Here is a 15,127-nt window from a genome sequence, read left to right as displayed (position 1 = left end):
ATTATACATCATTTTTTAGGAGTAAAGCTAAAATCATAATTTGGAGTAATATCAAATCATTCAAGTTTGTTTTAAATATTAAATCGTGGCCTTAATTTATATTAATTATAATTTAAACTATCATCATTTAAAAATTAAATATTTATATTATTTTTACATTTTCAATAATATTATTTATGAAATGTTACAAAATTTTGTACCAATTTTTTAATTTAATATAATATATTTTAATTAATACACACAATTAACCTATGCATCGCATGGAGAAAGAAACTAATTGATTTATTATTTTCTTTTACAAGAATTTTCATTGTTGGAGCCAATTAATCTATCATGCTTTATGCATGCATTACTTTCATTTCTTTTTAACATATTGTCCTTTTTAAGGCATTTTTTCATCTAGTGCCTGGAACAATGTCAACTAACTATAGCACAGGTTACTCTATAAAGTTGCTATGTTTGGATTTATAAATTTGGTAACAAATATGTTTGGTATGAGATCTACTTGGTTGATTGAGATACTTGTCAGCCAATCCTTAATATCCAATCTAACCATGTATGGTAACTTGAAGACTAATTGGGATTAGATCAAAGCAATTGATATCCCTTAATCTAAGGAGAATATCGAATCTTATCTTGTCAAGAAAATATATCCTTAGTTGATAGAAGAATTATCATACAGATTTATGCAATATTTATCTTAGTTAGTTCAAGGGATAATTGATTGTATAGAATTGATTATGTAACACCCCTTACCCAGTCCGGTTTCCAGATCGAGCTATGAGATGTTACTACAGTAATCAGAACTAAAAATGTTAAAAGAATCATGCAATAATCATTCATATCTCAATCATGATCATATGATGTCATTAAAATAGAAATTGAGACTAAATCGAACTTACGGAAGCTTTATTGGTGACCTGAGCATGAACTAAGACCAAATTGAAAAGTTTAGAAAATTTAGACTCTACGTCGTGATGAGACATTTCCCACGTTGTGACATCGCTAGACATTGAGTCACGTATCAACATCGGACCACTTGATGTCAGGACGTCATAGGCTGTTGGATAATGTTATGACGAGAAGAATTCCATGTTGCAATGAGGACTCTGTTTTTAGTAAAATTAGGTCATTTCGTACCTAATTCATGCTACGCCACACCAAAGTCTCAAGTGATATTTATTTTGCCATTCAAACCTGCACAAAGCCGACTTAAATACATACAAAAAAATCTATTTAACCAACCACAAGAATAAACAATCCATTATACATGAATTTGACATTTTCTAAAGCATAAAAACTAGTGTTTTCATCTACCAATCAGACATAACTCGTCATTCATATCTAACACTTATATTCAACCAAAAACCCTCATCAAAATATGCCATTATATACCTTGACACATAACTTACCACAATACCGTTAGTGAACATATAAGCTTACCACACAAAACTATCCAAATTCAAGCATTGTCCAAAGATCAACCTATTACATCCATGTAGTCATTTTTATCTAATAATGTCTAAATTCATTCACCATACGTTCAAGCATACCAAGCTTAACATATTAACCAAATATCCATATTCAAGATTGACCATTTTCATCCTTCATGTATAACTACCACCATGCTACTAGGCACATATTTATACATTATACTTAAAGATTCACATTCAAAATGATATATATATACACATTACAATCGCTATTTACATGCCACATAATTGAGTTTAGCGATTAAAAGACTACCGAGATAGAAGCTGGATAGTGTGAGCTATGGAATGATCTGATAGCCGAGTTTTGCAAAGTATGACTACAAAATAGAAATATAATCGAGTAAGCATTTCAATGCCTAGAAAGTTCATAGTTTAAAACATTAACTCACCTTGATATACATTAACTAAATGGAATATCTAGATACATAATATCTTGTTTTCACAATTCACAAATATACTGTGAGTAACTCATTTGCAATTCATATAACATTTTAATCAAATTAGTATAATACATGCCAATACCATTTACTTCGATTTGTCAAACATATCCACTATTATATCCATTCAATCAATATAACCATTTTCCATTCACATCATATACATATCAACAGTCACATAAGTTTTCATTTGCACCTTTAAGCCCGATGAACTATAATAAACATATATGGATACGTAGGTAACCACCAAAACACACTTGATTGCTCAAACAAGCTAAACCACCAAAACACACTTGAACACTGAAGTGCTAATCCCGTAGGCTACACATCGCTCCTATAACACCCTTACCTATATCCGTTTCCGGAATAGAGTATGGAGCATTACCGAGGAGTACGAAACACTTACAGATAATTTAAATTTATTTTCATAATAACTTGTCTTGATTTTATACTATTTCATATTTAAGCTTTACTTACCAAAGTATTTGAAATATCATCTTTATGCAAATAGCACACATGAGGTACATAATTCCATAATTATGAATGAACACATTTATCAAACATATTCCATATTCATATATCAATGTCTCATGTCTCCATATATCAATAATCGTAATTTTTCTTGTTTTTCAGATAAATATGTGTAACCATTCATAAGCACGCAATTTACTGTTTCTTCCTGTCAATCACAATTTCAAATGACAAATTCATGTGAATGAGCTCAACCTCATTAGCTGTTTAAATTCTGTCACTTTGATTCACATACTCATAATTTACTAACATAACCTGTCAAACTCAATATCTGAATGATGAAATCACATAATTGAGCTTAATTTCAATGTTCACTAAAATCTATCATATAAATTCAAATAATAATTACCAAAACTTTGTCAACTTGGAGAACATCTTACGTTCATTGGTCTACACCGGTTTGCACTAAATTTTACTGATAACCATTGATGCCGTAACATAACTATGGTCTTTTCACTAAAATGCCATGGCTCAGCTATGGTCTTACATCTTCACTATCATTATACCATGGTGGAACTATGGACTTATCCGTCAATTCATCACTTTTTACTAAAATGGCATAGCCCAGCTATGGTCTTACACGGAAATCACTTGTCACTTGTAGACGAAGATACCACTATTCACTGATCAGGTAGCCGGAGCTACCACTTCTCACTGATCAAATTACTTATTATCAAATTAGGAAACACCTTACGAAATTGAGTACGTCGTTGCTCAGTGCCATGATTCACAATTCAGTATGGTTTTCCTCATTGAAATACCATACCTACATTTCACAACTCGGTATGAGAAATGCCATACCTACGTTTCTTAACTCAGTATGGATAATACCATACCTACGTTTCACAACTCAGTATAGTTAATACCATACCTACATTTTACAACTCGGTATGGATGATACCATACCTACGTTTCAGAACTCGGTATGGTTAATACCATACTTACGTTTCACAACTCAGTATGGTTAATACCATACCTACGTTTCACACTTTGCCGTGGACCAACCATGGTCTTTTCCGTCAATTCATCTTGTCACTGAACTGAAGTGCTCAATTTGATCATTTATTCAATTTTCATGCTTTTACATTATTCACGATTTTATCAGCAATACAAATGAAATAACACATCAGGAAATTCATAAAATTAACAAATGGTCATTAAAATTTAGTTATATAAACTCACAAGTTCGATTTTTGTATTATAACGATAATCGTAATTTCATAATAAAAATTCCAATTAAAACATTATATCATTTCTAATTCAACATTTATCGATTATAATTAGGTATGTGATCAATTTATACACAAGTCATTCATATATATATTTTTCCTCCTTTTCCTCTCATCCACATCCTTAGTATAAATAACACACTTGTAAGTAACATTATCCATAATTTTCACTATTTACTTATGTGAATATTCAAGCTATCCATCCTTGTCATAGTCACTAAATTATTTTTATCTTGAGCTACAGAACTCCAAATTAAGATCCTGATAAACCATAATTTATACATATTTTTATCCCATGCTTAGCACCTTTATGAATGATTTCTCCTTAGATTTGGTGAATTCGATGCTCCTAATCCTTTAATTTCATGTTTTATACTTAGGTGAGCATATGAGAGTAAAAAGAGCGAGAAACGGGCCGAAAACGAAGAAAATGGGCCAATGTGGGAAATCAAAACGGCCTAAAATTCCTCACACGAGTAGTTCACACGCCCGTGTCTATTTAACAAGTTGCAACACGGCTTAAGCCACCTCACACGAGCGTGTCACACGGGCGTGTCCCTGTCGAGCCCAAGTCTAGTCCTATTCGGAAAAGGCCACTCTTGTGGGTTTAGAAGCATTCTAAAGCCTATATAAACACCTTAGGAGGTACCTGAAAGACACACAGAGAGGAGGAAGCAAGGAATTACTCGAAGGAAGCCGATTGATCCATCTCAAAAGCCGGATTCGCCTTTAAGACTAAAGATCTCCCTTCAATTCCCTTCAAGAGTTCTTGGGTTTTCTTTATGTTTTGTTATCATTATTCTTTTGAGATGTTTTCTTTCATAAAAATGAACTAAACCCCCTAAATACCTAAGGGGAATGAAACCTAAGACGGATCTTGTTATTATTATCTAAATTATATGATAAATATTTGATTTATTCTTAATTATGTGTTCTTAATTCTTACTTTGATATTCCAGGATATTAATTCAAGTTTTGATGTGCTTATTCAGAGGAGCAAAAGTCTCTGTCTAAGAGTAGATCTAACATAATTAAGCGGAGTTGATTGTACGCCTAGAGATAGGGTGAGATAATTTTACTGGATTAGGGTGAAACCTAATAAGGGAATCCATAAATCGAGTTAATGCAACACTAGGGGTTTTAATTAGAAAGAGATTTCAATTAATCAACCTAGGGTTAGGCATTGTTAGTCTCGAGAGAGATAATAATATAAATTAGGAATTTCTACAGATCAAGTCAAATGAATCAATCGTCTGATTCAGAGTCAATAACAAGTGAAGTCTAGGTGGATTTTTCCTTAGGTATTGTCCAAATCATTCAGTTTTCCCAAAAGTTATTTTCCTAATTCACTTTATGTGCATTCTTAGTTTAGTAATTAGTTTAGATAAAACAAACCCCTTTATTTTTAGGCTAGATAATAAAAAGAGAGTTAATACTAGTACTTTTAGTTCCTTTGGGTTTGACATTCCTGTCTTGCCATAAGCTATACTACTGTTCGATAGGTGCTCTTGCCTTTGTCATGATAATAGTTAGTGTTAGAATTAAGTGACCCAAATTCTTATTTAAATAAAATACGATGGAAAATAAAATAAAAGTAAAATCCATATAGAGCTAGACTTCTTTTATTTTATTTTAGAATAAGGTTTTTAAACTTTATTAAACTCCATCTATTTTATATTGATTAGGATAAGGTGTTTCAATCCTACTAGAATATGGCTTTGCAAGCCTATAAATAGACACAGTCTATTCCTCTTGTATTTGAGTAAAAAATTTTTGACATAGTGAATTTTCTTCTCCTCTCGCCGTGGTTTTTTTCCGAAAGGGTTTCACGTAAAATTTGTGTGTTCTTTATTTTATTTATTTTATTCTATTTTATTTTTCACAAATTGGTATCGAGCTTCCGGTTATTCATCTCGATCACGGTAATGGCGTCTTTGAAGTATGAAATTCATTGTTGGATCGCAACACAGATTTGCGTTGTGGCAAATTAAGATGCAAGCGATTCTTGCACGATGGATCTAGAGGATGCCCCGCTAGGATAGATAAGATGCCTTCGACATTAACAGATGAAGAGAAGAAGCGTAAGGATCGAAGGCATTAACACAATTACATCGCATTTGTCCAACGAAATTTTGCAGGATGTGATGAAAGAGAAAACCGCCATTGCATTATGGAAGAGGCTAGAACAAATATGTATGTCGAAAACTCTAACAAGCAAGTTGCATATGAAGCGGCGTCTTTATGCTCATCGTTTGGAGGAAGGTGCGTCAGTACACGAACACTTAATGGTGTTTAAAGAAATTCTCTCAAACTTGGAGGCCATGGAGGTTCAAGATGATAAGGAAGATCTAGGATTGATTCTACTTTGTTCGTTGCCCGTCTTATTCAACCTTTAGAGACACGATTTTATATAGCCGCGAGTCTCTCACAGTTGATGAGGTTTATGATTCTTTAACCTCGTATGATAAGATGAAGCATCTTGTGGTTAAACCCAACTCTCGTGGGAGAGGGTCTCATTGTTCGTGGGAGACAAGACCGAATGTTGATGATGATCGTGGTAGAACACAGAACGGAATCCTCGTGGTAAATCTAAGGGTAGATCAAGTCTTCAAACAGAGGTAAAACTTGCAACTTCGCAAGAAGAAAGGGCACATTAAATCTGAGTGCTATAAGCTACAAAATAAGATTAAAAGGGAGGTGCGAATCAAAAGGAAAACAACGGAAAATTCGGTGAAGGCGATGTTGTAGAAGACTAGCGATGGTGAACTTCTAGTCGCTCATCAATGATTCTAAAGTAAGCGAGGAGTGGATACTTGATTCAGTTGCACCTTCCACATGAGTCCCAATCGGGATTGGTTTACAACTTATGAAACAAAGATCTCAAGGTGTTGTTTTGATGGGAAATAATGCTTCATGTAAAATCGCAGTGTTGGAACAATTAAAGTTAAGATGTTTGATGGAGTTGTCGAACACTTAGTGACGTGCGGCATGTTCCGAATTGAAAAGAAATTTAATTTCGTTGAGTACTCTTGATTCAAAAGGGTGCAGATACACAATTTGAAAGTGGGGTTTTAAAGATTTCAAAGGGTCCCTTGTTGTGATGAAAGGGCAAAGAAAGATTGCCAAGTTATATGTTTTCTGAGGTTCTATCATATCGGTGATGCAAATTGTCGCTTCCTCTTCCTTGTCGATGATGATATTACTAAACTTTGGCATATGCGCCTAGGGCATATGAGTGAGAATGGCATGGCGAATTAAGCAAAGAGGACTTCTTAATGGGTAAGGAATTTGCAAGTTGAATTTCGTGAGCACCGTGTGTTTTGGGAAGCAAAGAGAGTTCGATTCACTAGAGGAATCCATAACACGAAGGAAACATTGGAGTATATCCATTACGATCGTGGGGCCGCCCAGAGTGCCTTCGAGAGGTGGAGCTAATTATATGCTAACCTTTATTGATGATTTTTCTAGAAAAGTTTGGGCGTTCTTCCAAGCGAAAAGCGATGTGTTTTCCGCATTTAAGTCTTGGAAAATTATGATTGAAAAGCAGACGGAAAGCAGATAAAATACCTCCGCATGCACAATGGCTTAGAGTTACATTACGATGAGTTTAATAGATTGTGCAAGTCGAAGGGATCATGAGACACTTGACGATTCGTCATACTCCACAAACAAAATGGCGTTGCGAACGAATGAACAGAACGATCATAGAGAAGGTTCGATGTATGTTGTCAAATGCCAACTTACAAGTCATTTTGGGCGTAGCGACCTCATCTGCATGTTTTTGATCAACCGATCTCCATCCGTTGCCATTGAGAAAAAGACTCCACAAGAGGTATGGTCGGTAATCCCGCTAATTATTCCGATTTAAAGATTTTTGGGTGTCTGCGTATGCTCATGTTGATAATGGAAAATTGGAACCGAGATCCATTAAATGCGTTTTCTTGGTTATAAAGTTGGTGTAAAAGGCTATAAGTTATGGTGTCCGAAAATAGAAAAGTTGTGATTAGCAGAGATGTTGTTTTTGATGAAACGCTATGCTACCTAACTTATCTCTTAAAGACTCTTCCAATAAAGAAAACCAAAAGCGGTGGAGCATCGATTAATCTGAATCAACTCCTCAAGCTAGTACAAAATTGAGAATAGAGTTGCTTCTTCACCGCAATACTCTATCGCCAAAAACAGGACAAGAAGAGAAATTAAACCTCCAAAGAAGTATGCCGAGGTTGATCTAGTTGCTTATGCTTTAAATGTGGTGAAGATATAGATGCGAATCAAGAGCCATTTAATTATTCGAGGCGATTAGTGTGAAGACTCGTAAAAGTGGATGTTTGCTATGCAAGAGGAGATGGAATCACTCCACAAAAACAGAACATGGGATCTTGTAAAACTTCCTAAAGGTAAAAAGGTCGTTCGTTGTAAATGGGTGTTTAAAAAGAAGAAGGGACTCAGGAGTTGAAGAACCCGGATATAAAGCAAGGCTTGTTGCAAAGGGTTACTGATCAAATTCCGAGTGGACTTCACAGATGTGTTCTCTCCGGTTGTTAAGCATAGTTCGATTCGAGCTTTGCTTGGTATTGTGGCCATGCATGATTTGGAGCTTGAGCGAGTTAGATGTAAAACGCATTTTTGCATGGAGAACTTGAGGAAGATATTTACATGCAACAACCAGAGGGTTTTATAGTCTCGAAAAAGAGGACTATGTTTGCTTCTTGAAAAAGTCCCTTTACGGTTTGAAACATCACCAAGACAAGTGGTACAAGAGGTTTGATTCCTTTATGACTTCTCATGATTTCAAAAGAAGTAGTTTTGACAGTTGTGTCTACTTTAAGAAAAAGCAGTGATGGTTCTTTTGTGTATCTACTTCTTTATGTTGATGACATGTTGATAGCAAGAAAAGATAAAGAGAGATAAGAAAGGTTAAAGCCCAACTAAGTGAAGAATTTGAGATGAAAGATTTAGGACCAGCAAAGAAGATACTTGGTATGGAGATTCTCGAGATAGAAAAGCAAGTAAATTGTACCTAAGTCGGAAGGGTACATTGAGAAAGTTCTTTGCAAGTTCAATATGCAGAGTGCTAAGCTGTTAGTACTCCTTTAGCGACCATTTCGGACTTTCATCGGCCTTATCTCCTCAATCGATAATGAGATTGAGTACATGTCACATGTTCCATACTTTAGTGCAGAGGATCTCTCATGTATGCTATGGTTTGTTCACGCCCGATTTATCATATGCAATCGGTCAGCTTAGCGATACATGGCGAATCTCGGTAAAGAACACCGGAAAGCGATTCGATGGATTTTAAGATACTTACGAGGCACTACTAATGTTTGCTTACAGTTTGGAAGAACTAAAGATGGAGTTATAGGGTATGTTGATGCTGATTTTGCTGGAGACCTTGATAGAAGAAGATCTCTCACAAAGTTACGTCTTTACAATCGGAGGTTGTGCAATTAGTTGGAAAGCCACTTTGCAAACTACGATCGCTTTGTCTACCAATCGAAGTGAGTACATGGCGATTCTTGAGGCTTGTAAAGAAGCTATTTGGTTGAAGGACTATTTAGTGAACTCAATGAAGACCTTCAAATCAGCACAAGATTTTGTGACAATCAGAGTGCCATCTTTCTTACAAAAGATCAAATGTTTCATGAGAGAACAAAACACATTGATATTCGGTATCATTTTGTTCGTGATATTATTGCTCGTGGTGATATTGTTGTGAGCAAAATTAGCACTCATGAAAATCCTGCAGATATGATGACTAAGTCACTTCCTATAACCAAGTTTGAGCATTGCTTAGACTTGGTTGGTGTTCATTGTTGAAGTTAAACCCTTAAGGGGTTTTTGGAAGAGGTGAAGAACTTGTTTATTGAAAGTTCGCGATGAAGAACTTGTTCATTGAGAATTTGTGTCAAGGTGGAGATTGTTAGAATTAAGTGACCCAAATTTTATTTAAATAAAATACGATGGAAAATAAAATAAAAGTAAAATCCATATAGAGCTAGACTTCTTTTATTTTATTTTAGAATAAGGTTTTTAAACCTTATTAAACTCCATCTATTTTATATTGATTAGGATAAGGTGTTTCAATCCTACTAGAATATGGCTTTGCAAGCCTATAAATACACACAGTCTATTTCTCTTGTATTTGAGTAAAAAATTTTTCGACATAGTGAATTTTCTTCTCCTCTGCCCGTGGTTTTTTTCCCGAAAGGGTTTCCACGTAAAATTTGTGTGTTCTTTATTTTATTTATTTTATTCTATTTTATTTTTCACAGTTAGTTTTCAAGAACAGTCATTCATAAATTATAAAACTTATCGCGATTTACATCACATTAGATCCTTTAATTTTCTCTGAAACTAGACTCACGTATCTTTTTACCATAAGATTTTCATAATTTTTTGTTTAACCAATAAGTAAAGTTTATTCTTTAAAGTCACCTTTGTTCTGCTGTTTGATAGTTCTGACCCTTCTTCACTAAAAATTAATTATCTCCTCATACAAGATTCGAATGATGTTTCCATTTGTTTCTCTTGAAAATAGACTCATTCAGGATTCTAAACATATAAAGTTAAGCCCCTAATTATTTTTATCCAATTTTTTATGGTTTTCCAAATTCAAAACAGGGGAACCCAAAATCATTCTGACCTTGTCTCACAAAATTTATTATATCTCATGATTTACAATTCCATTTCTTACATCGTTTCTTCTATAAGAAACTAAACTTAATAAGATTTAATTTCATATTTTATTCATCCTCTAATTCGATTTTTACAATTTTTTGTGATTTTTCAAAGTTAGACTACTGCTGCTATCCAAAACAGTTTTAGTGCAAAATGTTGATTTCCATTTTGCCCCAAATTTCACAGTTTATAAAATTCAGTCCTTACTCAATTAACCCCTCAATTGAGCTAATTTTTCTCAATTAGTACTTTATTCTATCATTTTAAACGACTTCATAACCCTTGAAAATTAGAACTTTAGCACTAAACCTTATTTCCAAACTCTTTCACAATTAGGTCCTAAAATCAATTTCCATCAATTTTACTTGATAAAATCATCATATGTCAAAATTAAAGCTTCAATTCTATGTTTATTCATCATATGCTTCCAGCACTCATCCATAACAACTTTAAAAATTAGCCATGGAATCAAAAACTAATGAAATAGTAAGTTGGACCCAATTGTAAAAGTCCAAAAACATAAAAATTTCAAGAAGAAAGTAAGAATTAAACTTACATGAAGTTAGAGTATGAAAACCATCTTGAACCCTATTCCATGGTTGTTTTTCAGCTGATGAATATGATGAGAAATAAAGAGAATTTAGATATTCCAATTTAATCCCATTTTTATTTAGCTAATTTTGGCAATTTTCTAATTTTGCCCTTATTTCACCCATTTCCTGATTTTTCTCAGCTGTTTCCGCCCAAAATATCTCCTTTGGGCTTATTTTCACTTTAGGTCCTTCCTCATTTGACAATGGAGCTATTTAATTCTTTTAGTAACTTTTACACCTTTTTCAATTTAGTCCTTTTTATTTAATTAACCACCCAAACGTCAAAATTTTCTGACGAAATTTTAATACTACCTCACTAACATTCCATAAATATTTATAAAAATATTTATGGCTTGTTTTATGAAGTCGAGGTCTCGATACCTCATTCTCGACCCAATTTACCTAATTAATTCTTTTAAATCACCAAATTCACTAATTCAAAAATACTTCTATATTCACATTTGACTCATAGGTATTACTTTATTAAATTTTCAAATCACTCATCGGATTTAGTGATCTCAAATATCTATTCCCGACACCACTGAAAATTAGGCTGTTACACCTCTAAAACACACCTAGATCTCCGTAGAGATAATAAGTAGCAGTGGTTTCTATTGAGAAAAATTCAGTAACCTGCAACAAATGTTGGATTCCAGTACAATCAATAAATTATCGTACGTCAATCACATATCATTTATAATCCCATACAACGCACAAATAACCCTATTGGCATGCCAATTGTATCCTATCCTATCGTTCATTCGAGCCCAACTTTCACAACAATATTATTTATTGTAATTCATTCCATTTCTCACTTTTTTGTACCAATTTGTATCTAAATTCAGAGCATATTCAATCAACACAATATATAATTCAATCATAACATCTCCATATACATATACATATACATATACATATACATATACATATACATATACATATACATATACATATACATATACATATACTACATTTTATGAACTTACCTAGAAAAATGATAATAAACGAGGTGTCAAGGACTAGTCTACAATATTCCCTTTTCCTCGACTAAGTTTTAGTTGATTTGATTCTTAATATGCAAAGACCAAACCTCAAGCTCTTAAAAATGGCTTTCTTAGGGTAATTTTGATTGAAGAAACGATAGAGAGAAAATGAGAAAGAAGATGACAACTTTTTTTTATGTTTTAATTATATTTTTAACTTTTATTTAACATAAATTTTTAAGGGTTAAATATAAAATTGGTACCCGAACTTGTCCATTTCTCCCAGATTGGTACTTAATATTTTTTTGTCCTAGATTAATACCCAAACTTTTTTTCCGTCCATTATATTGGTACTTGAGACTAATGATGTTAATCATTGCTGACGTGGCAATGTTGGCAAATCACACGTCGCCACGTGGCATCCTATTGTACTTTTTTTTTAATTTTTGTTTTATTCCCCTCATTTCCTTTTCTTTTTTTATTTTTATTTTTTCTGGCTTTATCTTTTTCTTTCTTTCTTCTGTTAGGAACTGAAAAAGATTTCCCTCACTTTCTCACCATCCAATCAATTCTAAGTTGAAAAGCTTTGTTAATTTATCAAATTGGTGAACTAATGCTAGAAAAAATTGCAATCAATTTATTTCACAATTTCTAATATGTTTGTTTTTTAGAAATTAATAGAAAAAACAATTAAACATATTAACTATTGAAATTAGACTCATTGGAAGTGTTATAGTACATTAATGGTACCAGTATATAGAAAACCTTAAGAGTTGTATTAGGAAAAAAAAAATAACACTAGCATTCAATTATGTTAGAGATGTGACCCATATTCATGATAAAATAAAATACAAATGGCAAAATACAAGTGTGCAAGAGAAGTTTGAATAGTAGTATACTTCCTCTATTTAATGTTGATTTGAATAAGGTGTTTTAATCTTACTACATTACTTCTATTTTTCTTTGATTAGAATACGATTTTACACACCTATAAATAGATATAGTCTACTCATCTTTTAATTATTCAAATTCGACATAGTGAATTATCTTCTCTTATACTTGTAGTTTTTTCCTGCAAAGGTTTCCGCGTAAAAATCTATTTTTCTTTCTGTTTCTTTTACGATTTATTGCCATTATCGACTATATATTTTTCACAAATTACATAATAGTGCTGAATTGCACAATTCTAGTTTTTTTTTTGGGATGTATTAAATAAAGTAGTAGGTTTTTTCGTGGTTTGCTAGCGTATACCTGCAATCCTAAAGTGAGAGAATCTGTATTTAGTTTTTTTTACAGGTTAAAAAAAGAAACTTGGGTCTCTTATATAGTCATTGATGTGAAAAAAAAAAATATGTATTTTGTTCTTTCTCATATTTTCTCAGGAAACAAACAGAAAAAAAATCCAACTACCCAAAAACTGAAAAAAAAAAGAAACAAAATTGAATGAGAAAATCCAAAAATGAAGATGAATCAAGACTCTAAGTGTAAAATAGAGATAACCCAAAAACTATGAGCTAAAAAGAAAGCAATGTAAACAAAAAAACCCAACAGAAAAAAAAAATCCAACTACCTAGAAATATTATTAGTTGTCGGGTTTCAATAAAGAGCTCTTCATTTTGGGTTTATTGGGTAATCCAGATCTTTGTAGCTTGAATTTGAACCCACTTCCTCTATGCCTGGGAGTCAAGCTCAATACCTTCTACGTTGAACAAAGAAGTAGTAGCAGTAGAGAAAAGAATGAGAAAAGGGAATTGGGAAGAAAAAAGGTGACCAGGAAAAAAAGAAAAAAAATGAGATTAAGAAGAAGAAACCTCATTTGGAAAAAGAAAGAAAGAAAAGAAATAGTTTTAAAAATATTTTTATTGATTTTTAATATTTTTATTATGACATTATCATGACGTAATTTATTCCACATGTCATGATCTTATTCCGTCACTTGTCCTGAATTTAACGTCGTTAGTCTCAAGTACTAATATAGTAGACGGAAAAAAAATTTTTGAGTACCAATTTAGGACCAAAAGAAACTATAAGTACCGATATGGGAGAAGCGGACAAGTTTGGGTACCAAATTTATATTTAACCATTTTTTAACATAAAAACAATTTAAATACTAAGCCTTACAATCCACTAATATAAAAAGTGGTAAATTTTCACATAAAACCTTAATAATTACCTTTTAAGCCTTTTTAACTAATCAAAATCAATAATGATTAACTTTTGTGATTTTTACAATTTAGTCTTTATACCTTATTTAACCATCCAATCAAAAAAATTATCAGACCAAAATTCAATAGAACACTAATATAGACTCATAAATATTAATAAATAATGTTTACTGACTCGATTATCGAAAAACGGGATTCTGAAACCGCCATTTTTTGTAGCACTAAAAATTAGCAAGTCCATACTCATATAAAGTAAGCGAAATTGTATAGGTTTTGTATTGAGTTTAGTGAACCTATTTTTTTAAGTGAGGAACTTATTTAAAGAGTGCATTACTTTTGTAATAATTAAGTGTGCTGCTTGGTTGAGAGTTTCAAGGGTAAAACTTAAAGGGGGAGATGTTTAGATCTTAGGTACAAAAGTAAAAAGTCTATACTGATGGGTGTTAGAGCTTGGATACACTTGTTGTATGAGGTATTAAGATAATGAATATTGAGCTTGAATACACTTGTGGTATGAGGTACTAAAATAGTGAATTCTCTCAAGGCAAGGCCCCACAGATGTAGGGAAATTGAATTATATAAACATCCCTTGTCATGTTTACTTTTTTCCATTTTACATTTCTTGTACTTGAAGTAGTTAGAACTGGACTTAGCATTACTTTTGGCACTGCTTGTTTTTGTAGTCAAATATCAATTCGGACCCATTAGTCTTATTGGCTTCTGACACTTTTGTTGTTTTTAAGAATTCCAAATTTTGAATTCTCTATCATTTTGGTTATCAAAACAATTAATTTTCATTAATTTAAAAAAAAAATCTCAACTTTTTTTCAAGAAGATAAAATTTCACATCAAACAAGTAATAGTTTTTTAGCGGTATTAGTGTGGTTTGGACTAAGACAAAGGCAAAAACAACCAAGCCAAAGTTGGAATGATAAAAATATTATTTTTTGGCATTATATAGATAAGAGTTTGAGCCTTGTGTAACAACCCGATTTTCAGTGGTGATGGACCAGTG

This window comes from Gossypium arboreum, chromosome 10, assembly GCF_025698485.1.
Source record: "Gossypium arboreum isolate Shixiya-1 chromosome 10, ASM2569848v2, whole genome shotgun sequence".
Lineage (NCBI taxonomy): Eukaryota > Viridiplantae > Streptophyta > Magnoliopsida > Malvales > Malvaceae > Gossypium > Gossypium arboreum.
This window is presented reverse-complemented; position numbering follows the sequence as displayed.